Source organism: Ascaphus truei, chromosome 1, assembly GCF_040206685.1.
Source record: "Ascaphus truei isolate aAscTru1 chromosome 1, aAscTru1.hap1, whole genome shotgun sequence".
Lineage (NCBI taxonomy): Eukaryota > Metazoa > Chordata > Amphibia > Anura > Ascaphidae > Ascaphus > Ascaphus truei.
In genome coordinates this window covers 525,477,765-525,505,229 of record NC_134483.1, presented here as the reverse complement: position 1 = coordinate 525,505,229, position 27,465 = coordinate 525,477,765, and positions in this window count along the sequence as shown.

Below are 27,465 nucleotides of genomic sequence, written 5' to 3'. Positions count from 1 at the left end.
TTAAATAAGAACTCTCTCTCGTTCTCATCAAGAACAAATAACATAGTCCCTTCATCAATAAGTGATTTTAGTTCCCCCTGAAATCTCTTAGTGGGGTCTGTTGTTAGTGCAGCATAGGAGCAAGTATCACAGAGCTGTCTTAGAGCCTCCCTGTGATAGTCATCCCTATGCTGCACCACCACTGCTCCCCCCTTGTCCGCATTTTTAATGATCAAGTTTTTGTTCTTCTTAAGTTCATCTAGTGCAATACTTTCACCTAATATGATCTGGGTTACTCTGGACGTGACGTCCTTGTACACAATGATTACACATGAGCATGGATTATCAGCTGTTGGTCATTTTCTTTCCCGCACAGATATGTCACCAGCACAGACAACATTTTTATTAGATTCTATTCACTTTTTATTAACGCACAATTATTTTTTGTTTGATGGGGTTCACTATCTCCAAACACGTGGTACAGCCATGGGAACGAGCTTCGCTCCCAGTTATGCCAACCTCTTCATGGGGTGGTGGGAGTCTGTCCACGTGTTTGGAGATGGGAACAAATTTAGGGAGCACATTTTCTTTTACAAACGTTTTATCGACGATCTCATTTTCATTTGGGAGGGTGATGTCACTTCACTTTTATCTTTTATTAACACTTTAAATATTAATATTTACAACCTCAATTTCACGTACACATATAATCACCATCACATTCACTATTTAGATTTATACTTATACATTGATATGAATTTATCTATTCAATCCGACATTTATCGCAAATCTAATTCACGGAATACTTTCCTACGTGCCAACAGCTGTCATCCAGGGCCCCTCCTGAAAGGTATCCCGAAGGGCCAATTCATTCGCCTACGGCGCAATTGTTCCAATGAGGAAGACTATAATGAACGTGTAAAAGAAATGTTTGATCGTTTTGTGCAACGGGGCTACAAACCAGATGATTTAAATAGGGCAATTGAGGAGGTCTCATCTACCAATAGATCAGAACTATTCCACCGCTCAAAGAGAGGCTTAAGATTTAATGATACACCCCTGTTTATTACCTCATTTAGCTCTCAAGCTGAACAAGTCAGATATATCCTTAAAAAACATTGGTCGGTACTTTCCCTGGACCCTACATTAAAACAATATGTTACTGGAGGTCCTAATATTGTTTATAGGAAGGCCAAGACGGTTGCGAATTCTCTGACCCCAAGTCTCTTCTCCTCACATTGTAATACAGTTCCTAATGGTTCTTTCCCTTGTGGGAATTGCAAAATCTGTGGCTATATCAATAAATCAAACAAATGTTTATCCAGTCAAACTGGAAAATCTCATGCCACTAGATCATTTATCAACTGCAAATCCACATATATTGTCTACCTCATCACTTGCGGGTGCGACAGCCAATATGTTGGAAGAACCATTAGGAACCTTAAAGTGCGAATAATGGAGCATATCCGATTGATCTCCAAAGGGAACCTGGACCATCCTGTCCCTAAACACTTCACCAACTGCAGCAAAGGTGGACTAAAAAACTTTAAATTTCAAGGTATTGAGTCCATTCAGATGTCACCCAGAGGGGGTGATAGAGTTAAAAAGCTTGATCAACGTGAGGCATTCTGGATCTTCACATTAAGAACCAGGGTGCCTCACGGTATGAATATCGATTGGGACCTTTCCCACTTTCTATAGTGGAGGAGGGTCCTTTATGATGCCACTATTCATTTATTAATTGTTTAGAATATTAGAATATAAGTATACTTTTTGACAATAAAATTGTTCTATGTCCTTCTGTGCCATCAATATATGGGTTATGAATAAGAGAAAATCAATATATACACATTTGAAAAAATTCTCAATAATCAACTCTTTTAATGATTAAGTGTTTCTATTCCCCCATATAAAATCCAATGATACAGCCAATCACATAGATTCAGTCTATACTCTGACTACATAATTCAAGTGTATGGATAAAGTTAGTGCTTGATACAAATAATCATATTATAGCATTTTTGTATAAACTTATCTACTTAGATTAGAATATAATCTTCTAAAATGATCGTAGTCTAAATGTAGTTTTGTGACTGTTTAAAATATCTTCTCTCTTTTTATTTTTATTTTATCAAAGGTTATTCAATGTGATTAGCATTTGTTTTTAATGCAACCCTAAACTAAACTAGCAATGTGTCTGTTTGCAAAGTTTAGCTATGGGCAAAATATGTTTGTCTCTTTTTTTTAATACTAATAAAGTTGTTGAGTGTAAAAAAATGTAAAAAAATGTAATTTTCATCCCTCTTCCGCCTCCGCCCAAAAGGAGCACAGCTGGCATGCGTTCCAGGGTGGAAACGGACGCATCCCAGTGACGTGGTCTCTGACTCCAGGACTAGTGCCAGAGGGGAGGCGATGTCACGGAGATGCGACGCGTCGCCGGCGCGCATACGCAGTGTACTCGGTTGGGCGATTTTGGCGCGAAATGGGTGTATTAAAGGTAAGGAGGTATAGTGATGTGGTACACCTTGATAAAGTCCCGTGGGACGAAACATGTTGGTGTGTGGGCTGTGTTTCTGTCCCTGTGCAATTATCCAATAAATCACCCTCAGTTTTAGCACGGAGTTGTGCCCCTTATTCATTTTTTCTACAGGACTCTCCCTGCAGATTTCTACTTCAGCTGTGCTCCTTGCTTCCCTACACTTTGACTCCCTACTCAAACAACCCTCAGCTGACTATTCTTTTTCCATCTCACCTCAGGAATTTGCTGACTATTTTAAGGAAAAGGTGGAATCCATACATCAGAACATCGCCTCTGTTGCCTCCTCCCATCTTACAGCGCTTCCTAACTCTCCTCCTGCCTTCCTTGACTCTTTTTCCGCTATCACAGAGCAGGTTGTGTCACTGTTGATCTCCTCTTCTCCCTCTACCACTTGCCCTCTTTACTCATTTCCCTCCCATCTCCTAAAACCTCTTGCTCTTACTTTAATCCCTACGATCACACAGATTTGTAACTCCTCCCTCAACTTGGGTATCTTTCCCCCCTCCTTCAAAAATGCAATAGTCATACCATTACTAAAAAACAGCAAGCTAGACACTTCCTGTCTTTCTAACTATCGACCTGTCTCCCTCCTGCCTTTTGCCTCTAAACTCTTTGAACGCCTTGTATTCTCTCGCCTGTTCCATTTTCTATTCACCTATTCTCTCCTAGACCCTCTACAATCTGGCTTTCACAATGCTCACTCCACTGAAACAGCCCTCACTAAAATAACTAAAGACCTCCATACTGTCAAAGACAAAGGTCATTACACTCTACTCATATTACTCAAACTCTGTGCAGCATTTGACACCGTGGACCACCCTCTCCTCCTTCACATTCTACATACTCTTGGTATTCGTGACAAAGCTCTATCCTGGATCTCCTCTTACCTCTCCCATCGTACTTTCAATGTCTCTTCTTCTAACACCTTCTCCTCCTCTATCGATCTATCTATGGAGGTACCACAGTGCTCTGTCCTGGGACCCTTCCTCTTTTTTTCTGTACACACTCTCTCTAGGTGACCTAATCACATATTTTGGGTTCAAAAATCACCTCTATGCTGATGACACACAAATTTACATTTCAACCCCTCACCTTACACCTGCTGTACAGACCAAAGTTTCTGAATGTCTCTCTGCGACATCATCCTGGATGGGCCTCCGCTGACAAACTCAACATGTCAAAAACAGAGCTCTTCATATTTCGTCCCAAATTTGGCCCCACTACTTCCTTCCACATAACACTTGGAAGTTTGGCCATACACCCAGTAGCGCAAGCATGCTGCCTAGGGGTCACACTTGACTCTCTCACATTCTCTTCTAATGTTCAAAACGTATCTAAAACCTGTGGCATTTTCCTCTGCAATAGTATAAAGATACGCCCTTTCCTCTGTTGCTCAACTGTTAACATTCGTACACAGGCCCTCATTCTCTGCCGTCTCGATTACTGTAACCTTCCTGCCTCCCAACTGTCCCCCCTACAATCGATCCTTAATGCTGCTGCCAGTATCACTCTACTGTTTCCTAAATCTGTCTCAGCATCTCCCCTGCTTAAATCACTGTCCTGGCTTCCTATCAAATCCTTCATATCACACTCAATTCTCCTCCTCACTTTTAAAGCTTTACACTCTTCTGCCCCTCCTTACATCTCAGCCCTAATTTCTCGCTGTGCACATCCCAACACATTCCGTGGGTTCAACTGACCTTATTGCACTCTCCCAGCTCAGGGATACATTGTGGAAAAGTTACAAAGTAACTGGCACTACCAAGGATCTAAATCACTACAGATGCCTGCGGAACATGTGCACAGGGCAAACAGGGCACGCAAAAGCACAATATTACACTGACAATCTCACCAAAATACATCAAACCCAGCTAACTTCTGGAAGGTTATCAACAATATATTCTAGCCTCCTAACCATCAACAACCAAGTAATATCACTAAGGGGGATATTACTCTCACAAACCCCACTGACATTGCAAATGCATTCAATGATTACTTTGTGGGGTGTGCCACTAACTTATTAGCGAAACGCAGCCCAAACCACAAACCTGAATCTCATCCTGGGAGTACCCACATAGCCCCACCCCTTCCCAACATTGCCCACAATTTTCAATTTGGCCCAGTATCTGAAGAGGAGATTACACAAGCGCTCCTCAAACTAAAACTAAGCAGCCAATGCGGACCTGACTTACTACAATCTAGGTTCCTACAACTTAGTGCCCCAGCCATTGCCAAACCAATTGCTTCCATAGTCAACTCTATCCTGTCTGCAGGTCATATCCCTAAGACCTGGAAACTGCCAGAGTTGTCCCAATCTTCAAAAGTGGGGACAAAAACACTGTCTCAAACTACAGGCCAATCTCACTTCTCCCAATTCTATCCAAAGTCATGGAAAAATTTGTCCACTCCCAATTAAGCGATTACTATACCAAGACAAATTTCCCTAGCCAATTCCAATCTGGCTTTCGTCCCAAACACTCCACCGTAACTACTCTGCTAAAAGTTTGCAATGAAATCCAGTGTGGAATGGAACGGGGACAACTCACTGGTGCAGTATTCCTAGATTTTGCAAAGGCTTTTGATACAGTTGATCATGCTATCCTGCTTAACAAACTCCAGAGCTCTGGAATAGGGAAGCATGCTTTAAACTGGTTTCAGTCCTACCTATAAGGAAGATCCCAACATGTGTCCATCTCAGGCTCTAACTCCAACCCCCTGGATATCACCTGTGGTGTCCCGCAAGGCTCTGTTCTGGGCCCCCTACTCTTCTCAGTGTTCATTAATGATCTTCCCACAGCTTGTAAGGAAGCCTAAATACACATGTACAGTATGCAGACGAGAGAATCCTATATGCACACAGCCATAGCCTCTCTGACCTTCAAAACATACTTCAGTCTGACTTTTTGAGACTGGAAAACTGGATTTCCCAAAACAAACTGTTTTTAAACACTGACAAGACTGTAAAAATGGTATTTGGGACCAAGACTAAATTTTTAAAGCTTCCAGCGACTGAGCTCCTGATTAGAACCAACGCTAACACCACCCTAACCCCTGTCACTAATTTTAAATACCTGGGCTTATGGTTTGACTCCCACTTAACATTCGGAATGCACATTGATACCCTGACAACCAAGACCTATGCCAAACTAGGAGTACTTTACAGGAACAAATCCTCCCTAAGTCTCCTGGTCAGAAAGCGTATCGAACAGCAGATGCTAATGCCAATTATTGACTATGGATTCATAGTATATGGCACGGCACCTCAAACCCACCTTAGAAAACTTGACACCCTCTACAATTCAATTTGTCGTTTTGTTCTCCAATGCAACTACAACACACATCACTGCCAAATGCTCAAAGAACTAGATTGGTCACCACTAGAGTCTAGGCACAAAGTTCACCTTTCCTGTCTTGCCTTTAAATTCTTTATGGGCAAGCTACCCAGCTATCTGAACAAGCTCCGCACCCCTACCACATGCAGCACTTATCACCTGAGATCAGACTCCAAAAGACTGTTCATGGTCCCAAGGCTCAACAAAGTATCCGGCCGTTCCTCCTCTTACCGTACACCCCAAAACTGGAACAACCTACCAGAGACTCTCACATCTACCACCGGTTTAAGTTCTTTCAAATCTAAGGCTGTCACACATTCTAATCTGGTCTGTAACTGTTTCATACACCCATAATATATATTTTCTTTAACTGTGCATGCAATGTCTTCATTTATGTAACTGTATTTGTAACCATGTATTATTTGTCTTTACTCTGTGCCCAGGACATACTTGAAAACGAGAGGTAACTCTCAATGTATTACTTCCTGGTAAAATATTTTATAAATAAATAAATATATAAACTTGCGTTCCGCTCAAGGATGTCTTCTCTCTACCCTTTTGTTTCTAAAGCCCTCTTTCACTTTAAACCTTTCTCACTGAGTGCCCCAAACCTCTGTATGCACTTCCCCTCAACACCCAGCTAGCACCCTCTCTTTTTACCTTTAAGAACCACCTTAAAACACACGTGCTTTAGGAAACATATAAGTAGCTCCGTGGCTAATACTATACACCTGATACATAAAGCTTGTCCCCTTGCAGATGCACTTACCTGAAAGCCCTCCTACTGTCTCTGTATATCATCCCTACCTTCCAATTAGATTGAAAGCTCCTAAATGGTACTTTAATGTCTGAAGCACTTATTCCCATGATCTGTTTTTTGTATTATTTTTTATTTATATGATTGTAACATTTATTACTACTGTGAAGCGCTATGTACAGTACATTAATGGCGCTATATAAATCAAGACATAGATACATACATACATACAATACCAATATGACCACTTGAGGTGACATGAAAAAAATGCGAGTTTTGAGAAGTAGTAACGTATCTACGAGAATTGGCATTTTTGTAAATAAAAATGTGAGTTGGAGACTTTTTTGCCGGAGTGAAACCACTTCTGAAAAACCCTTTTAGACACAATAGCAAAGCATGCCAATCCGCTTCTAAAGGGCACTTTAGAAGCAGTTTGTCACATTTTGGAGCTATTTTAGAGAATTGTGTCTTCCAGTGCCGGAAGGTATCTTATGACAGAACACTGCTTAATAAATATGGGACCTGTGTATTATTATGAAGTGAAGGAGCTTCTGATGCATATCAAAACTGTTTTAAGTAAACATACTTATATACAGCTGTAGCGCCCGTTTTTCAAATAAATCACGGTGCCGTTGTGTGCTCTGCTGTTTTTCACGCGGTATTAACTCCGCATTTCAGCCGCCATTCACACCGCATTCACGCCGCCAAGCACCTGCGGTTGATCTGTTTAATTTAATGGTTTCGGATTTCTTTGGGTGCAATTCTTTGCGTATCCGCCAGGTGACAGAAATAAATGAATTGTAATGTGTACAGTTCTGTCTGTGCTACTGTGTCAATTTGCAGGTGTGTAAAAAAAAACCCCAGATAAAAAACAAGTCTACTACAGTGGTCCATTGTGATTTGACCTTGAAGACTTTATCAAATTTAAGCGATTCATAATAACTACTTATAAAACTCAAAGCTGTGTGCTTTTTTCTACATTCCTACAGTATCCTTGCATAATTGATGACTGGACTGGACATAATGGGCACACCGCAGACGTATAAAAAATCTGACTTTAGTTATGCATTTTTGATATGTTCTGCAATTAATGCTGCAGCAGGTAACATGGCGACTGTTGCAGAAATATATGATTTTTTCATTTCGAACTTTGATTTTTACAAGTTTTCACCTGACATTCGTGGTTGGAAGTGTGCGATTAGAAAAACCTTAAGTAGCAATCAGTGTTTTTTTTCGCATTGCCCCTACTGCCGGAAATACAAGCGGGTATTGGGGTGTGGCCCCAGAATTTTACAGTATGGTTGATCATTGCCATTTCAAAAGAAGAAAGGTTGGTTTAATCCATATAAGATTCGTCAATCCCAATACAGCAATGTGCCGGCAACAGCGCCAGCACCGGCTTACAATAACGGTCCGACCATCAGTGAAAACCTAGGTAACGGCAATCCTTGCTACCTGTCCCCCCGGAATAACTGAAAAATTTCCAGCCTGGGCCTGATTTTACGTACAGATACCAGCAAGCTTGCATGTACCAAAAAGATTTCCAGCTTCATCAGCTGTCAGCTACAGATGTAGGAGGCCAGCTGTCACCTGTCAACTATAATGGACTACATGAGTTACCGTGGCTCATCACCACCCGTTTGGCAAAGTCTATAATGAAGGTAAATATAATATACTACAGTATACTGTATTACACTATGCATACAGTATTAAGTTTAAAGCTGCAGTTCAAGCTGCTGTATTTAAATTTTTTTTTTTTTTAAAACAATACTGTACTGTACCGTACAGTATGTGCATTATGCACACAAACAAGTGGTTAGTTATAGTACAGTAAGCTACAGATCGGTCCGTTCTCCTGTAATCAATCGCTTAGCTCAGGGTTATTTAATTTAATTCTTGCACAATAATTGAAAATGTGGTCCTGCAATATGATTGTAGATACAATTGGTGGACAGCTAGGGAGTGTTACGTAGCGCTCACCACAAATTAGACAGGACCGCGAGGCCGAGGTGGGGATTAGAAACAACAGAAACCCACAGCCGTGAGGGCGCCTCTTGATTGTAGATTGGTCAGGGTAGCCAGGTTGGGGTTGGAGATGTATGGATCGTTGCGGGTACTTAGCCAAGGTCGGGGTTGGAGAGGTCCGGATCGTTGTGGGTAAGCCAAGGTCAGGGAGTCAGAGGTGTGGAGTCCAAGAGAAAAGCTGGGTTGGTACACAGGAGGTCACTGAAGCAGAGCAGGGCAAGGCAGCGAGAGACTGGGAACAAGGCAAGGCACAAGAGAGAACACAGGAACATAGACTATGCTCAGTCGCTGATTGAATGGAGAACAGGGAATAAATAGGAGGACTCACCAATGAGAAGCTGGGAGGAGCCTGCAGCAAAATAGATTCCTAGGTGCAGGGGCACCTATATTTCAGAGGAGAGCGTGCGCCCTTGAGTAGAGGCATAAGCGGAGCACGACCGAGTCCGGAGGCAGCAGACTCAGGCGCGCGCCTCCATCCTGGTGGTGTGGCATCTGCGTGCCAGCGGCAGAGAACAGGAAGAGCGGCGGTTCCGGAGTCCCCTGTTGGTAAGGGAAGTGTGCACGCCGGTGCGGTGGCTACAGTCCTGTGGGGAGCACACCGAGTGTGGCGTGACTCCCCAGCCCTCACAGGCAGAGGGCGGGGCTCAAGAGCCAGAGCCTATCAGAAGTTTGTTCTCATTGTACATACACACGTGTACTGTACTGTAGGATATTGCTTGAACTGCTGCAACGACTTGACGCATGCGCAATACCAGAAATAATAGCATCATTTTTTTTCCCCAGAAAATAAACTTTGACATCAAGCGGAAAAAGGCAAAAGGAGGGATGGATGGAAAGAAAGGATGGACCTCTAATATCTCTTTTTTTTTTACATTTTGCTTGCGCATTGCGAATCTGATTTAAAAATCCAAGTAGGCAAACATTTAGTGATTAGGATAGAATAATTGTGAGCTTTATAGAAAACCTTATACTGTATGCTTCTGTTTTCATATTCAATACTTTTTTACATTGTATTGTAATCATCACTACAGTTTGACGTTGCTTTTTGCAGTATAATACAATTCACTTGCATGTTTAATTAAATTTGAAGAAACCCCCAAAATATAGATCCTTTATTTTATATTTATTATTCAATACTTTCAACTTTAGCTAGGCTTATTCTTCTTTTCAAGCTGTTATTATTTTATGAGCATGCGTGTATGTCTCATTGGAACCTTGTTGAAATGCATATGTGTGTCATCATGTTTATGCACATGCTTGTATGTGAATTTTCAAGTTGGGGTGAAAAAAAATAAAAGAAACATTCAACTTTTTTTTCTTCGTGGCCTGATTTTAACCAACGTAATATGTGAACCGTCTTTTTGATAAGTTAACAATTTTTGCCATTCTTACAATCACTTCCTTTGTATGTACTCTAATATATACAGTATATTACTGAAATTTTTCTTTGGGGGTGGGGGTGTTTCAATGACTCTCATTAATTTAATGAAGACTTTTTTTATTTGCACAGGATAATCATGGAAAAATGAATAATACAAAAATACAGTAGATCGCCTCTTCTTCCAAATTCTTGACTTTATCTTCTTTGTAATGGCTGCATTGCATTCTGTAGTTCTGTTGTCATCGAGAGTGGGGAGGTTTGTGTAAATTACTGACGGTTGCTACAGTATACACACAGTACAATACTTTTATACATGCCCCCCCCCCTTCCTGTACTGCTGCACTGAAAAGAAAAAAATAGTGCAGTAAAGTGCATTTAAGGCATTGCGTATATCACTATATTGAACTATACAGTAACTACTGTCAAAATAAATATTGTACAGTATAACTGTATAACTGTATAACTACAGTATACTGTAACTCTATACTGTATACAGTATAACTATAAATATAACAAGTTAGGGATTTGAGCACTGTGTTTTATCTGCCAGTATTTGGGGGAGGAGAGGGGATTTCCTGCACTTTATCTTCACCCAGCTCCAGACATGCACATGCAAAACAAAAATAGAAATAAGTGATTATACAGTACCAAGCATTAAAAACATTAAACAATGAAACAATTTAAAACAATCAACTTTTTTTTAATTTTTTTTGAGTACAAACAGTTTTCTATAACTTTTGAACTACTATCCGCTAAGGCAATGAAGGGGTTAAGGCATAATAGCATGTTTATTGGGGACAATTGCCCCCAATAAACATTGCAATATACAACACACATCCCCCGACCCCTAACACATACACTACAGTAATGGGCAAAATTACTATTATCCACATATGGATAATAATGCATTTGCCCATTAAAAATACATTAATCACAATAAATAAAATAAATACATTTTGTACTCACCCTTGTCCGGCACCCACGATGAAGGACATCCTCATCTTCATCACCGCCCATACACTCGGGTGCTGAAAAATATACACAAGAATATAAAGAGCCAATCTAATGTCCCCTAACCCCTTAATCACCTTAGCGGTTATTAACCGCGACAGTCATTAAGGGGTTACCCACCCTCACTCGGGAGGCCTAAATATCCCCCACTACCCCCACCCACTAACCGCCCTCACCCACAACACACCCGGGAGACCTACCCAGACTCGGGGACAATAACCCTTCCCCCACCCCCACAATCAAAACAAAACACAGCCCCACAATAAACATTACTGTATTTAATAAATAATATATAACCCACCCCCTGTGCCACCCCATACAAATACCCCAGGCCCACGGGAGTCCCCGGTGGCCCTGGCGGGTGACCGTAGACCTCACCGTGGCCCAGCAAAAGGTTTCAAACAGGGTCTTGAGGCCTACGGGTGGTCCCTGTCAGGTGCCGTGGGCCTCCAGGTGGTCTCCGCGGGTCACCATGGGCCCCAAATGGGGTCGCACGGATGGGCCCGCGGGTGTCTGGAGGTCCCCGGGTAAGCCCCACAGGTGTCTGAAGATCCTCGGGTGGTTCCCACGGGGGTCTGTGGGCCCTCAGTGGTCCCTACGGGTCCGCTGTGCCCCCAAAGAGATGCAGGGCCACCGGTTCTTCCCCGCAGGTGTCCCCCGTGAGTCCGCAGCCTGGTAAACATGGAAAGTCCGAGGTGACCTCAGGTGGTCTCCACAGGTCCCCGCAGACCTAAGGAACCAACCCTGTATGTCAAAAAAATAAATCTGTCCCATACATTTAAAGAAATAAATCCCCCCCCACCACCACCACCAAACACACATACAGTACAGTAATGGGCAAAATAACTATTATCTAGATATGATAATAGATTATTTGTCCATTATTAAACACATTAACTAGCCTAATAAAATAAATACAGCTCTACTACAATATTAATCACCTCCATCAGCAAGTGCACTCTGTCCTCCGTAGCCCTGTTTGAAACCCTTTTCTGGGCCACTGTGAGGTGTACGGACACCCGTCAGGGCCACTGGGGTCTCCCGGCCTACACCATTGGTACCGTAGGCCTGCGGACGGCCGCGGGGACCCCCGGACACCCCCCTGGACACCCCCAGGCCCCCAGGGAACCCCTGTAGTCCCACGGGGATCACGCGGGGACCCCCGCTGGGTCAGCCGGGAACATCTGCGGACCTGTTGTATGGATGGTGTGCCTGCAAAAATGTAAACAAAGACATTTTTTCTAAGTCCAGCTCCTTTTGCGCCTGCATTTATCTGGCGCGTTTGTCAGGCACGTTTTTTAAGGCTGATTCACTTAGCGCTGCTTAGTGAATCTCAAGCACTGGCAAAAGTCAGCGCATTTGCCTGATCGGGCACATTTTGTGCCGAGGGCTGAAAAAAGCCCATTTAAGTGCGATAAAGTGCAGTTATCACTGCTTAGTGAATCGCACTGCAGCCTTTATCGGGCTTAAAGGGTACTTTGCGCTCTTAAAGCCACTTATCGGAGCTTAGTGAATCACCCCCTAGGTGTGGATGATGATTTAAACATCTCAACAAAAACACACTTCAAGCCAGTCAGTGTAAACAACTATGATCATGCGGACAGCAATCATGCTGCCCGCTGGCTCAATAATATTCCACTGGGCCAATTTCATCGAATGAAGAGGAACTGCACTAAGGACGGTGACTTCATATCCCAATCCAAAACACTCGAGAAGAAATTCATAGACAAGGGGTTTGACTCAGAACTTATCAAACAATCCTTTGATAAGGTTTCTTTGTTAGATAGATCCTCGCTTCTAGCACAATCTAGATCAAAGATGGAAAATACATCTAGGTTCACGAAAAGTCATACTCCAAATATGTATTTGAGATTTATAACAAGCTTTAACCAATCCTCCAGTGCTACTGGGAGGATATTGAATAAACATTGGGACATTTTGAAATGTGACCCACATTTGGGGCCACAATTACCAAATAAAGCATCAGTTATATTTCGGAAAGCCAGGAATATGAAAAATATACTGGCACCAACCAAGATTAAAAATAATCATCTGTCTGCAACTGTCACTTCGAGGATCCCTGGTAACCACAGGTGTGGCAGGTCATGCTGTATCACCTGTGGGTATCTGACGGTATCTGATCAGTTTGTCTCCTCGGTCAGGGGAAACATGCATAGTGTCATGGGGGCCATTACATGTTTGAGTATGTTTGTCATTTTCATGCTCACGTGTGGTTGCGGCAAACAGTATGTGGGTCGCACCACGCGTCCTCTCTGTGCTCGATTCCTCGAGCACAGACGGAACCTCATTAATGGTGTTAGCAGCCATAGCATTTATAGGCATTATGACTTGGTTCATAATAAGGATCCCAAATCACTCAAGATCATTGGTTTAGAATACATTTCACCTCTCACATTGGGGGGTGATCGTTACAAATTGTTATGTAAGCAGGAGACTTATTGATTTACCAGCTAGCCACATTTGCACCGGGTGGATTCAATGAGTCTCTAGACACTAGCACTATTGTGTGAGAAGTCATTTTTTTGGTTCCTTCTTTGGATCGTTGCCTGTTTTTGCCCCGTCTTCTTCCCTTCCCGAGTAATAATACCTCTTTTCCTTTTTTAGGAATAGTGACTAATTAAGTTATATGAGGTTTATGCATACCTACATCAGTACTAAATTATAATATCTACAAACTGAACATTTGTATCTATGGTTATAATGAGTTCCGCCTTTCCTCCCTCTTATCGCCCTCCTCTCTCTTTTCCCCAATCTTTCCCTTCCCTTTCTTCACCCCCCTCCCCCTTCCCATTTCTTTCCCCCCTCCTCTCCTTTCCTTCCCATTTATTCCCCTTCCTCCCTCCTCCTTCATTTACCATTAAGATACATATATTTATTGATCTGTATTAGATATGCATAGAGGTTATATTTAGAGAGCACATTTGCTCAATATATGTAGTTATAATACTACTTTGTCACTTAGTTTAGACAATTAAATTACCTATATATATATACTGTAGTATACATGTATGTATATGTCTCTTTGTTACGATGTATGGTACATAGAAAACAACTGATATTTAACAGATTGACTTATGTTTGTTTTCTTTTCTTATTAGGTTCTACATGCGTCTCCAAGCTATTCTTTTTACTAGGGTAGCGGTTTAATCTATTACGGGTCGTTTTTTAATTGATTATTGGTTGTTAGCAACCCGTTTCTGTATATATATATATCTACTGCGGTCTATTGGTTCATTATCCTTTGAGAAAGTTAGAGTTGCTGAAGAAACATTTCAGGATAGCAGCGACGGTATTACGTCATCACCCTGGGACGGAACACACGTGGTGAACTCCTGTTCCTGCTGCAAGGAGCCTCAGTGTTGTTGCGGACGGCAATCAACCTGTTTTGGAAGGGCTAACAACCAAGGACTTCTACATGAATCATCTTATTGCACACCACGAGGTCTGAACATTTGGACTGGCAGCTGGCAGCTTTTATCATCATTGCTGTGGGGAAGACTCCGTGCTGATCCGTGGTGGAGATATATACAATGCTTATATTTATCTCTGTTTGTGAGTGAGCTTGTTTCCCTCTCCTCAACTTTTATATTAAATTTCATACGCTTTTTACGCTATGGGCTGCGCACGTTCTCTTTTGTTTATACATATATATATATATATATATATATATTTGAGGATTTTGCATTTATTGATTTTTGAGTTCTTTAATTGGATATTGGATACCACAATTGTGTGGTAAAGATTTATAATATACTATCAAAATATTATCTGAAAAATAGCTTGTATAAAGTATAAACATATCCAGACTGTGCTCAGTTAACCCCAATAAGCAAAAAAGGATGTACAGTACTGTACCAGTCATACTCAGACAAGGTCAAAAGGCTGCTCATGAAGGATATGACACATTGCTAATTCAAAGGTGGAAGAAATTCATGTTTGTTTGCAACTATGTTACAATCCGTTCAGAAGGTGTTTACAGCATTTCTCAGTACGGACATCATTGCTAATTAATCAGTGGGTGTTACATAAGCACAGTGCAAAAAAATATAAATCAAAGGACACTTGTTTGCCTGGTAGACATGTGCTGTGTGCCATGCAGTTTTATTGATCGTGACAAAGCTTAAAAGACATAACGACTGGAAATTTGAGCGAATAAGACACATGTGTACTATATATCCTGTTGAATGTGTATTTAATTTAAGTTTACAAATGGCTAGGCAGGTAAAGAACAAAAAAAGTTTGTGGTGTTTTCTAATAAACTTTGGTTTAAATTAGGTCAAGAGGATAACATTTTGTAAAGCATTCTGTAATGCACCAGTAAGATACTGAGGGGGCTATGCACTAAGCTCAAGGCTTTTGCGTCCGGATAAAAACAAAAAGCACGTCCGTTAAAAAGTGAGGCCGGAGACGCGATTCACTAAGGTCTTGAGCCCATTTTCTAATGTATGGGCTCAAAACAGCCACAGCGTACGTGTTGGTTTTTCCCCCCTGCTAGCGTTCTTAAACTTTACGTACGCTTGCTGATAGAAAAAAAAGCCGCTTGGAACATTTGTATTTTGTATCTCCATGCAAGGCTGTTACAGGCGATCGGACACTAAATAAATATATTTTAATAATAGTGTACATGAGCTGAAGCGCATTGGTTTCAGGTCTGGGAGCCCGCTACTTCAGGAGATACAGGCCCCGTTATGGGGTGCCGGTATCCCCTGCACTTTCGAGCTCCCGCGTCACGTGACCGGGATATTTACATTCTGCAGGGGATATTGGCACCCCATAAAGGGGCCAGTATCTCCTGTAGTTGGGGGTCCCTGAGGCTGAAACCAATGCGGTTCAGGTCAGGAGACCCCCTACACATCTACACTACTGTCAAAACACACATATCAATAAACAATAATTCCTTACCGTAGCGACTATCTACAAATGGTAATGAAGCTGCATTAATGTACATTTTAATAATAGTCTGTCGGAGCAGGGGGTCCCCTGAGCTGAAACGCATTGATTTCTGCCTCAGAAACACCCTGCTTCCCGAGTTACTGGGCAAGGTATGGGGCATCGGTTCCAGTGTCACCGCCATCTTTATAGCGTCCCATACGCGACGTGGATGCTATAAACATGGCGGCGACACTGGCACCGATGCCCCAAACCGGGGCCTGTAACTCGGGAAGCAGGGGGTCTCTGAGGCAGAAATCAATGCGGTTCAGCTCAGGGGACCCCATGCTCCCGAACACTATTAATTAAAATACATTAAAGCGAGGCGCATGCGCAATGGTGTGGTGGATTGCTGCTTAAGCCTTGAGCTCCTTCCCCTGCCAGCTGAATAAAGCACAAATACCCACTTAAAAGCGCTCGTTTAGACCCGTCATTCTCACAAACAAGCCAGGGAACAAGTGGAGATGACCCCACAGACCTCAAAAAAGAAAAACACAGGCGACCTGCGGAAATATTTAAGCAGATCGGCAGCAAAGGGCGCCGGAGCAGAATGGTGTCGGGCTCCGCCGCGGGTTCAGATTCCGACTGCGAGGAAGACCTGGAGGAGGCACCGGAGTATCTACCAGTACGACGCTGCGACTTCGATCGCCTGTATAACAATATGAAGACACTCTTCCGTGCAGAAATACAGGAGCTCCGCAAAGAGGTTCAGGGACTGGGGGAGCACATGGGAGCCCTGGAGGAGAAGATGGCGGCCGCCTCTAAAAGCATGAAGAAAACTGAAAAGCGGACCTCCCACCTGCAGGCCCAGATCTCCGAACTAGCAGACCGACAGGAGGACATGGAGAACAGGGATCGCCGCAATAACATCCAGATACGCGGCATCCCTGAAGAAGTCACCGAGGTTGAGGAATTCATCACCCTGTGGATGGAGACCCTGCTCCCAGACACTCCCGCGGCGGAGCTACTGATGGACCGCTGCCACCACGCCCTCAGGAGTAGGCCACTGACGAATGAGCAACCGCGGGATGTCATCGCACGAATGCATTACTTCTGCACACGGGAGGTGGTATTCCAGAAGTCAAGGTCCGAGGGGGCCTGCAGGTTTGAGGGGGCTGCCCTCCAGCTATTTCAAGACCTCTCCCCTATAATCCTGGCCAGGTGCAAGAAACTCCAACCAGTCACGAAAGTACTCCATGACAGGGCCATCCGCTACAGATGGACCTTCCCGTTCGGCCTACTGGTTATCAGGAACTGCAGGGCCATCTCCATAAAAGAACCGAAGAAGGTGATGATTTCCTCCAAAAACTGTGAGTGAAGGAAGGCCCGGCACAGGGACCCCAGAGAGACCCGGCGCCAGATATGGATTGGCAGCAAGTCAGCACCCCCAACAGAGACCGGGAAATGGCGGTGGCAGAGAAAGATTAAAAAGACTGAAAGGCTTTGATAAAAGGTGTTTTCCCCAGTTCAGTTGCCGAAGTTCAGTTGCGGACATCGGGTGACATTGGGGGGCCTGCGGGGGACATCGGGTGACATTGGGGGGCCTGCGGGGGAAATCAGGTGTATGTGGGGGCCTGCGGGGGACATCGGGTGACATTGGGGGGGCCTGCGGGGGAAATCGGGTGTATGTGAGGGCCTAAGGGTGAAATCGGGTGTGTTGGCCAGCGGGGGACATCAGGGGGCCTGCGGGGGAAATTGATGGTATGTGGGGTCCTGCGGGGGACATCAGGGGGCCTGCGGGGGAAATTGATTGTATGTGTTGGTCTGCAGGGGAAATTGATGGTATGTGGGGTCATGCGGGTGACATCGGGCGACATTGGGGGGCCTGCGGGGGAAATCGGGTGTATGTGGGGGCCTGCAGGGGAAATCGGGTGTATGTGGGGGCCTGCGGGTGAAATCGGGTGTGTTGGCCTGCGGGGGACATCGGGGGGCCTGCGGGGGAAATTGAATGTATGTGGGGGCATGCGGGGGACATCGGGCGACATTGGAGGGGCCTGCAGGGGAAATCGGGTGTATGTGGGGGTGGGGGCTTGCGGGGGACATCGGGCGGGCCTGCAGGGGAAATCGGGTGTGTGTGTTGGCCTGCGGGGGAAATCGGGGGGCCTGCGGAGGAAATTGAATGTATGTGGGGTCATGCACGGGAAATTGAATGTATGTGGGGGCATGCGGGGGAAATTGAATGTATGTGGGGGCATGCGGGGGAAATTGAATGTATGTGGGGGCATGCGGGGGAAATTGAATGTATGTGGGGGCATGCGGGGGAAATAGAATGTATGTGGGGGCATGCCGCACGGCCACACCAACCTCCCCGATGGGAAACGTGGCCACGCTGGATCCAGCAGCCAACTTTGCTTGCGCGTGCCAAACCACGAGTCAGAGCTCCTGGCAGCAAGCGGGGATAGGGTGCGCGTCAGACCAATCAGGAAGAGGAATTATTTATTAATTTATTTTAAAAAAAAAATTGAACATTTTGGCGCGAGCAGGGGAAAATTAATAGAGCCGCAGCACGGCTCACCAGCGGCCTAAATCCACGGGCGTGTGGTTATTATTATTTGTCGAACACTGTATATATATTGTGACAAACACCCCTCTTTTTAGTTTCGACCCGCATTCTCCACCATATGTGACAAACGCCCCTCTTTTGTAGCGCTGACGCCTGTCTGGGTTCTTCCCGACACACTCTTCTAGGTATAATTATACAACAAATAGGAACATGCAAAGTATTACGTTGCTTAACTCAGGCTTCTGCCTGCTTTATTTTCATCCAAGTAAGGTACTGCAGCTTTAACATGTGTAGGTTAGAGGCACTCAGACATTTTCATTCAGCGGTTCACTTATATCAGTGTCATAGTATTTCCCACACTGTTATTTCAAGTAACAAGAAACCAAATTATATAAACAAAATCCTATCCCTTTCAGGGATCTAACTACACATCATAATCAACCTCTAACTGCTGCTGGGCCAACTAACCTGGTTTCCCAGCTAAAACAATGCCCTCTCATTTAGGGTCACTAGATACAGCATAGTCTTTTAGAAACAGCAATACATATTTGTTTGTCTTATCTGTTCGTGGTGGGAACTCGGTCCCAAGTGTCCAGGCAAATCCTCTGGTACTGTGATACTTGGAGGGGCCGTCCACCCCGAACTTGATTCCGGGGAGCTGCGACACCCCCAGCCCCCAGGCTCTAAGGAGAGAGACTGAAAAGCAAACCTCTCTGCTCTAAATACCTGTGCTAGTGATTAGGAGGGCAGGTGAGGGAGAACTAGACACATTGTAAACTGTGGTCTGGATTTTCCATCCACCAGCCTGAGTAAATGTGAAGCTGTGGAATGGATCATTTTTAACTATTCATGCACTTTCTGACCTAAAACGGGGCAGAAAGCTGCCTAACATCTTTGGACTATGTCACATATCCCCGTCCCCAGCTCACACCTACTGGGGTGAGCGGCCATGGACCTCACTGGGGTGAGCGTCCTACCTGAAATACTTAAGCAAACTCCCCAGTACAATATTAAACATTCACATGACACGAATATGAACTTTTTTCCATGGCAATTATGGACAATGGGTTTCGTCATAAGAGACTATACTTGGCAAACATATTTTGTTGCTCTCTACTAGGTAACTACTGTATTTTGAAAAATAAATGTCTTGCACAAATTCTTATAACCCAGGATATGATAAATATACTCACAAAACCAGACAGTTTCTATTTCCTCCCTGGGTTTTTTTCTTTTCTACTCTAGAATATGAACCTCATTATATATTTACCAACCAAAAGGGCCATCAACCCTGTATAGTAATTTGTAGTTTAGCTACATTTTCAACACAGAGAACATTGCAATAGTTACAAAATGCTTATTCTAGAGGCCTAATATAGCATAACTACACTAGCTTATTTGCAAAGTTAAGTGTCCGTGACATAGTCCACACGTGTAATAAAAAAATATATCGGTCAGTTCCCCAAACATTTTTTTTTCATTGACTTCCAGTCCATTACATCCTCTGACTTTATTTCAACACCCGCTGTAGCCTGCAAATGACTGGACTCTTTCTTCAGCCACTGACGAGACACTCGGACTGGATTGTCCTTGGCTCCACACTGTGGTCCAGAGTGGCGAGATCTGGAACTATTCAGGCGCAGCATTGACCTTAGTCGCTTTTTCTTGTCAATCTTTGAACCTTCTAGGCTCTTCTTACTGAGATGTCTCCTCTCATCAGAAATCTTTGATTTCCCTTTTCGGGGCATTACCAGGCCTTTGGGTTTTGGAGACCCAATTGCCTCTGTATAAGCGTAGTCCATATTAACAATGTCATCAGGATTTTTCATCAAGTTTGTGTTTTCAGGAACTGCCACCCACTTGGCTAAAACATCTTCTGTGGTGGCCTGGGTGTGTTCACTAGTTTGATAATCATCTGGACAACATACATGAAATTGAGGATCTGGATTTTTGAATCCCAGATCAGGGAGAATATTCTCAGTATTCTCAGGAAGGTGCCCATCTGTTTCTGGAATAATAGCAGCACAATTAAAGTCAATTCTTTCTCCTTCTTCTTTGTTATCAGTGAGGGCATTGAGTTTACTTTCCCTGGTCTTCTTTTGTGACCGTGTCTCTTTTAGCCTTGGAATCTCTTTCTCCAACTTCATCTTTATAGCAAATCGTAATATTGCAACAGCATTGAAGATACACGTATAGGAACGTACAGCTTGCTTGGTTAGGAGGTAGGATTGATAGCCCGACTGAACCACTTTAGCAGCTTCTCCCATGTCCTGGTAGCGTCTTTGTTGCTGTCCTTCTTTATTTCTTTTTCCACTCAGTGCGGCTGCTAATTCAACTTCTTTAGAGTTGAGTTGCGACTCCATGTCCGTCATCTGTTTCAGAGCAAGGTTTAACTCTGTTTCCTTTTCTCTATTCTTGACCTGCAGCCGCAGGTGCTCCTTCCGGGTCTTGTCCAGCTCCAGCTGCAGCCGGCCCCCTCATTTGCCGTGTGGTCCAGCTGCTTGTAGATATCAGCGATCTCGCTTTCATAGCGCAATGTCAGGCAGACCACCTGACGAACGGACAAATCCTCCCTCATGGCGCACTGTATCTCTCGCTCAGCCATCTGCTTCTGCAGCTCTTCAACCTGACCCTGCCAGACCTCCCTCAGGGTCTTCACCTCTTCCTGGTGCTTACTCTGGATTTGCATCAGCGCCTCCATTTTTTGGAGCTCTGCAGTTTGTGTCGCCTGGATCGCCGCTGATTCTGTATTCTGCAGTGCTTCCTGTATTTCTAACTTTTCCTGGATCAATTGCTTCTCCACTTTTCCTGCTTGGTGAATCTTCTTATCACCTTCACTGATCTGGTCAGTCAAGTCTGAATTTTTCTGTGTCAGACTTACATTCTCTATCTTTACAGTCTCTAAATTACTCAGGGTATTCTCATAGGTTTCCTTCAATGTACACAGCTCTGTGCTGCGAGCGTAGACCTCATGGCGTGAGAGTTCCAGCTCTGCTTTAAGCGCGCTAGCCTCTTGCCGAGAAACCCCCAACTCTGTGATGAAGTTTTGCACACCTTTCTGGGACATCTCATAGCATAGTTTCCAGTCAGTTCTTGTTTTCTTTGATTCGCTTGCTCTCTGCCTATGGTGGTAGCAGTAGCCTTTGTCATCTCTAGGCGTGTCGTCATTCCTGGGACGATTTCGCCAGGCACTACACTACCGATACACTTTATCCTAGCAGGGCTAGTTACGCAAGCCGGGGGATGCCCCGGCTTGCTAGCCCCACTCCCTCGGCGTGCCGCGCGTCACCGATGCGTGGTCACGCGTCATCGGGTGTCAGCGCCCCCTGCACGCACGTCCAGGGCTCCCCGAGAGAGCCCTGGTGTCCCGCGATCGCGGGACAGCGGCAGGGGGTTCCGGGGGACCCGGCGGACCCGGCAGCGGTAGGGAGAGCGCCCCGATCGGAGGGCGCTCTTCCGCTGCTTTGGCGCGCGCCCGGCACCCTCCGGCACGCGCCAGGTTACTGCTGCGGCCGAGAACGGGCAAATGCTCGAATAAACTCGGCCGCAGCAGTATGGGCTGTTGCTCATCTCGGTGCCTTTCTGACGCATGTCCTGACAGCGCAGGTTCAAGTGGCTCAGTCACTTCCCAAGTGACTTGAGGAACAGTTTTCTTTTTCTTCTTCTTTCTTTTTGCTTTATTAGCTCCAGAGATATCAGTGGTACTGGGCACACACTCACTGGTATCAGCTTCCACATCTGCTTGCACTCACAGGGCGTTGCTTTCTTTTGCAGCTGTTTGTCTTTGAAAATTTTGGGGCACACATCTTCCAAGTGACCTACTTCACGACAGGCCCAGCATACTAAATTCATCTGTGGGTACGGCTCTCCTCCAGGGTCGTGATCATAGTATGGCCTGAAGGGACACTGTTTTGTATGGTTACGTACATTACACAATAAACATTTCACGTCGGCCATTTTAGAAACCCGGCAGGGACAATTTGCTAGCTGCAATTTCATTCACTTCAGCAACTTACATACAGCACTTGATAGCTGCAAATCCACTCACTTCAGCAAAAGGCATTAGCTTTACAAACAGCACTTGCTAGATGCAATTTTTTTTTTTTTTTCTTCAGCAAAACATTTTGGTTTTCTGTTTGGGTTCAGGGTGCTATTGCATCCACACTTCGCACATTCTCTGTGTATGCTAGAAGCACAACTGATATACACAGTGGGACAGACTTCACTCATAGCATCTGTACTTTAGTTCAGCTGGGCGGCCATTTTAAACCCCCGCATTTATTTGCAAACCCACAGACTTTTTAGTTTCGACCCGCATTCTCCACCATATGTGACAAACGCCCCTCTTTTGTAGCGCTGACGTCTGTCTGGGTTCTTCCCGACACACTCTTCTAGGTATAATTATACAACAAACAGGAAAATTCAAAGTATTATGTTGCTTAACTCAGGCTTCTGCCTGCTTTATTTTCATCCAAGTAAGGTACTGCAGCTTTAACATGTGTAGGTTAGAGGCACTCAGACATTTTCATTCAGCGGTTCACTTATATCAGTGTCATAGTATTTCCCACACTGTTATTTCAAGTAACAAGAAACCAAATTATATAAACAAAATCCTATCCCTTTCAGGGATCTAACTACACATCATAATCAGCCTCTAACTGCTGCTGGGCCAACTAACCTGGTTCCCCAGCTTAAAACAATGCCCTCTCATTTAGGGTCACTAGATACAGCATAGTCTTTTAGAAACAGCAATACATATTTGTTTGTCTTATCTGTTTGTGGTGGGAACTCGGTCCCAAGTGTCCAGGCAAATCCTCTGGTACTGTGATACTTGGAGGGGCCGTCCACCCCGAACTGGATTCCGGGGAGCAGCGACACCCCCAGCCCCCAGGCTCTAAGGAGAGAGTCTGAAAAGCAAACCTCTCTGCTCTAAATACATGTGCTAGTGATTAGGAGGGCAGGTGAGGGAGAACTAGATACATTGTAAACTGTGGTCTGCATTTTCCATCCACCAGCCTGAGTAAATGTGAAGCTGTGGAATGGATCATTTTTAACTATTCCTGCACTTTCTGACCTAAAACGGGGCAGAAAGCTGCCTAACATCTTTGGACTATGTCACAATATATATATATATATATATATATATATATATATATATATATATATATATATATATATATATATATATATATATATATATATATATATTGTGACAAACAGCTTACTCCGGGGCTCCTCTGCTTGTCCGGGATGGTTAGAACACGGTCTTTTGGGGTAGGTTAAATGAGGAGGCGTCACGTACTGTTCCTTTAAACAGGCTGTGCCTGGTTTATTCAGTCCCAGGCACTGAGACTGCCACAGTGCATACAACAAAACACATCAAAACAAAAACTGCTCACCTGAGCGATAACTTAACTTAGATTTCCCTAACTCAGGGTGGAAGTGGCTTTTCCACTTTCCAACAACAAAACAAGGTACTTTTGCAGAGTTAGCCAAATGAATAGAACAATTGAACCTGTGTGGGGAAGGGGCTTCTCCCCACTGTGTTCAGCAGCCTTCCAGGCTCTGGAGAAGAGACAAGAGCAAACAGGAAATCAGTCTTACATACCTGATTTCTAATTAGCATGACAGGTGACAGAAATCCCTCAGTTCCAGCGCTTGCCCAAAACTGTGGGATGGAGTGCATGTATTATAAGGCTGCACTCCCAGGCCAGACAGGATAGAAACTGTTCAGTATCCTGGGAGCCCTATATATGGAATTTATTACAATCCCCTGGTTTCTGTCACATATCCTCCCCCCCAGCTCAGACCCTGAGGGATGAGCGACCATGGATATTAGGGAGTGCATCCTTGACAACTCGTCAGCATTGCCATGTTTGTGCCCTGACCTGTGTTCCACAGAAAATTTAAAGGGTTGTAGGCTTAGGAACCACCTGGTCACTCTAGCATTCTTTTCCCTGTTTTGACACATCCAGGTAAGGGGTGCATGATCTGTGACCAACCGGAATTTTCTCCCCAACAGGTAGTATTTGAGCGTCTCTACAGCCCACTTTATTGCGAGACACTCTTTCTCTACTATGGAGTAATTTTTCTCCTGGGGATTTAGTTTCCTACTTAAATAAAGGATGGGGTGTTCCTCACCTTGAGACTCCTGGGAGAGTACCGCCCCCAGCCCTACCTCAGATGCGTCGGTTTGGACTACGAACTCTTTGGAGAAGTCAGGTGTGACCAACACTGGTTGGGCACAGAGAGCTTCTTTCAGGCTTCTAAAGGCCTGTTCGGTTTCGGGGGACCACTTTACCATAAGTGGTCCTCTTGCTTTTGTGAGGTCGGTTAGTGGGGTTGCCTTAGTCGCAAAATTGGGAATAAACCTTCTATAGTACCCAATTAACCCCAAAAAGGTCCTTACTTGTTTTTTTGTAACTGGCCTTGGCCAACCTTGTATCGCCTCCACTTTGAGTGTTTGGGGTTTGAGTAAACCTCTGCCAATAGAATACCCCAGATACTTGGCCTCCTCCAGACCAATGGTGCATTTAGCGGGGTTAGCAGTTAGTCCAGCAGACCGAACTGCGTCGAGCACAGCTTGGACCTTTGGAAGGTGGGATTGCCAATCTTCACTATGGATTACCACATCATCCAGGTAGGCAGCAGCATACCGAGCATGTGGTTTTAAAATTTTATCCATCATTCTTTGGAATGTGGCGGGAGCTCCATGTAAGCCAAAAGGCAGCACCCTATACTGAAAGAGGCCGTCTGGGGTTGAGAAGGCTGTCTTTTCTTTTGCCCTTTCTGTGAGGGGAACCTGCCAGTACCCTTTTGTTAGGTCTAGGGTTGTGAGATATCGGGCTTTGCCCAGTCTCTCTACAAGTTCATCTACCCTGGGCATAGGGTAAGTATCAAATTTTGACACCGCGTTTAGTTTCCGGTAGTCATTACAAAACCTTGTTGTACCATCTGGCTTTGGGACTAAGACTATAGGGCTGTTCCACCCACTTTGGGATTCCTCAATTACGCCTAGTTTTAGCATTTTTTTAACCTCTAAACTTATAGCCTCTCTTTTGGCCTCTGGGATTCGGTACGGTTTAAGGTTAACTCGGACCCCCGGTTCAGAGACTAGGTCATGTTCAATTACGCTAGTTCTACCTGGCTGTGTAGAGAAGATTTCTTTGTTTCTGCTCACTAAATTCTGAACCTCTTGTTTCTGATGAACGGACAGGGTTTCAGCTATGCTAACCTCTGGGTCAGTTTCTTGACTCTCTGACGGACCTGGGGTTACTAGGGTTGACAAGACTTCTCTATCTTTCCAGGGCTTGAGTAGGTTTATATGGTAAATTTGCTCAGGTTTCCTCCTACCTGGCTGTCTTACCTTATAATTTACTTCTCCCACTCTTTCCAAGACCTCATATGGCCCATGCCATTTAGCAAGGAATTTACTTTCCACGGTGGGAACCAGAACTAGTACCCTATCACCTGGAAAAAAAAATCTGACCCTAGCACCCTTATTATACGTATTCCTCTGTGCTTCTTGAGCTTTCTCCATGTGTTCCCTCACTATGGGTAGGACTGCAGCAATGCGGTCCTGCATCTGGGCAACATGCTCTATTACACTTCTGTAAGGGGTAACCTCGTGTTCCCAAGTCTCTTTGGCTATATCCAGTAAGCCCCTTGGGTGTCGGCCATACAATAGTTCAAACGGGGAGAAGCCTGTGGATGATTGGGGAACTTCCCTAATGGCAAATAACAGGTACGGTAACAAACAATCCCAGTTTTTCCCATCTTTATCGACCGCCCGCCGTAACATGCTCTTTAAGGTTTTATTGAACCTTTCCACTAAACCATCTGTTTGTGGATGATAGACTGAGGTTCTGAGATGCTTTATTTTTAGGAGTTTACATAACTCTTTTGTTACTTGGGACATAAACGGTGTTCCCTGGTCAGATAGAATCTCTTTAGGAATTCCAACCCGGGAAAACAGAACTACTAACTCTTTTGCTATGTTTTTGGCAGAGGTGCTACGTAGGGGAACTGCCTCCGGATATCGGGTGGCATAATCTAATATTACCAATATATGCTGATGTCCCCTAGCAGACTTTATTAGGGGTCCTACTAGATCCATAGCAATCCGGTCAAATGGTACCTCTATTATGGGAAGGGGTACCAATGGGCTGCGGTACGCCTTGAACGGGGCGGTGATCTGACATGCTGGGCATGAGGAACAATAATTCGTAATTTCTGCCAGAACCCCAGGCCAATAGAAGCTTCGGAGAACCTTTTCTTTTGTCTTTTCCACCCCTAGGTGTCCCCCCAATGGATGACTATGTGCGAGGTGTAACACTACATTACGGAATGTCCGTGGTACCAACAATTGTTTAGTTGTAACTGATTTTCTTTTATCAACCCGATATACTAGGTCGTTCTCTACCTCGAAGTAGGGGTAAGCAAGCGACCTATCTGGTTGGCCAAGAGTACTATTCAGGTCCCGTATATTTCCCCTTGCTACCTCTAATGTGGGGTCCTCCCACTGGGCCTTCTTAAAACTCCCAGGACTGACCTCTAGGTCAGCGAGGGTCTTATCCGGTTCTGGGGTGGTAAGTGTCTGATCAACATCCTGATTTGGGGTATTCCCTACCAAAGTAGTGATGGGGAAGGGAATTTTACAGCACTCCTCCTTTTCCCCCTTCTTATTTGGGCCCTCGTCAACCTCCATTTCTGAAAACGGGAAAGGATTTATTTCTTCTAATACTTCGTTATGGTCCGCTATTGAACTCTGGGCGCTATTCTGAGCGGGGGACCACATTTTTAGAAAATGGGGAAAGTCGGTCCCTATTAACACATCATGTGCCAGTTTGGGTACAATACCCACCTTGAAATCTAAAGAACCAAACTCTGTTTCAAAAAAAACATCAACAGTGGAATATTCATGATTATCCCCATGTACAACAAATTGCCATTCTTTGTGAACTGTTTCCCTGTTTCTTCTTAATGGGC